This window comes from Myotis lucifugus, unplaced genomic scaffold (genome assembly GCF_000147115.1).
Source record: "Myotis lucifugus unplaced genomic scaffold, Myoluc2.0 scaffold_397, whole genome shotgun sequence".
Classification (NCBI taxonomy): domain Eukaryota; kingdom Metazoa; phylum Chordata; class Mammalia; order Chiroptera; family Vespertilionidae; genus Myotis; species Myotis lucifugus.
The window spans coordinates 421,836-423,691 of NW_005871445.1; positions in this window are offsets into that span (position 1 = coordinate 421,836).

A 1,856-nucleotide genomic window follows, 5' to 3' on the forward strand; every position below is an offset into this window, starting at 1 on the left:
TGACCTGAAATGGGGTTGCCCGGGGACACTGTGGTCGGGAGAGCCTGCGGAATTGGATCAAAAAGGCTGTGATTGTCTTGAGGGGACGGTGGGGCCCTGAGGGAGGAACAACCCTGTCCTGGTCCCCGACTGCCTTCCTAGTGACCTGGCTTTGGGGCAGCAGAGGGAGGCACTGTGCCAGCCCCGCCCACCCTGCGGCCCGGCCCACCTTGGACTGGGCTCCACACAGAGGTGGACGGACGGTGTGGCACCCACGCCCAGAGGCGGCAGTCGTGGTGCCTGGGCTCACCCCACTTGTCCTGTAAACTCTCCAGAGCCGCCTCTGCCGTCTGGAATCTGCCAGGCCCACCCCTGCCACCGGCCGGGCCCCGCCGCCCACAATGGGCCTCCTGTTCCCAGGTCCCCCGGGGCTGTGGGGCCAGGACTGGGTGGAGGCCATCTGGGCTCTGGCTGCCCGGCCTGGGCACCCTCCCTGCTCCTTCCTCCTTCCCTCCCTCCCCCTCCAGGTTTCTAAGGCTAATGGCTGACCTGGCAGGGTGACCCCAGGCCCAGTGGGGAAGTCACTGTTTGGGACCCCCTTTGCACAGTGTGGGGTTCAGGTAGAGCGCTTGGCCCAGGCCTGGTACATAGTGAGTGCTCAGCTGGGAGGCGAGGGCAGCCAGGGGTGTCTGTGCCCGGGAAGGGGGAGGCCGGCAGAGCTGGGGAGGGAGAAGGGGTCCTGCTGCAGGAAGGTGGTCCAGAGCTGCCAGGCTGGTAGGCGAGCCTTTCCTCCACCCAGGACTGTGGGAAAGGGCTCTGCTTCCTTTAGCTTGGAGGCGGGGCCTGGAATTTGTGGAGCCTGGAATTGCTCACTGCTCCAGGGCTGCCAGGAAGTGGGGGGTGCGGGGTGGGGGGGGGGTAAGTGGGGAAGGAGACCAAGCTGGGTAGGAGCCAGCTCATCCCAGCCTCCACCCCCCCCCCCCCCCACACACACACACACATCCTGCATTCCTGGAGCAGTTGGGGGTGGCAAGAGGCAGCTGGGGCACTGAGCTGAGCCCTTGGGGTGGGCCTGGGTGCAGAGGTCAAGGCCTCTTCCTGTCTGCTGCCCAGGACAGGAATGCAGTTTCCTTTCTCAGCCTGACCCTGAGGACCCCACAGGCAGGAAGTCTCCAGGTCTGGCTGGAGTCAGGGAGTCTTGGGTCTGAGCCCTGATGCTGTGTGTTCTTGAGCCGGTGAACTGCCTCTCTGAGCCTCTCTTCTCACTGCGGAAAGGGGCTGAGAACCGCCGTTCCTCGCGGGATTAGAGGAAGGGATGCGGGCGAGGTTTTGAGGCCTCAGCCCAAGGTCAGTGTCTTAGCTGGCTCTGGTGGCCTGGGCGGCTTGGACAGTAGGAATTCATTTTCTCCCAATGCTGGAGGCTGGACATCCCAAATCAAGGTGTCAAGGAGTCGGCAGGTTTGTTTTCTTCCGAGGCCCTCGCCTTGGTTGCAGAGGGCTGCCGTATCCCGTGTCTTCACTGGGCCTCCTGTGTGCGAGCCTTTTCTGAGTCAAAATTTCCCGTTTTTGTAAGGACACCAGTCAGACTGGGTTAGGGCCCAGGCTGATGCCTCATTTTCCCTTCATTACCTCTCTACGTCCCTGTCTCCCAACACCGTCACGTTCTGAAGTGCTGGGAGCTAGGGCTTCAACATATACATTTGTGGGGACACACACACACACACACACACACACACACACACGTCAGCCCCTTAGCAGCCAGGCTCATGGGAATGGCTCAGGAGGAGTGGCCCTCACTTTTGTAAACTCGGAGCTCAGCATGCAGGTCAGACGAGAGACGTCCTGGGGGTCTGGTTGGCCAGAGCCAGGCCCGGCAC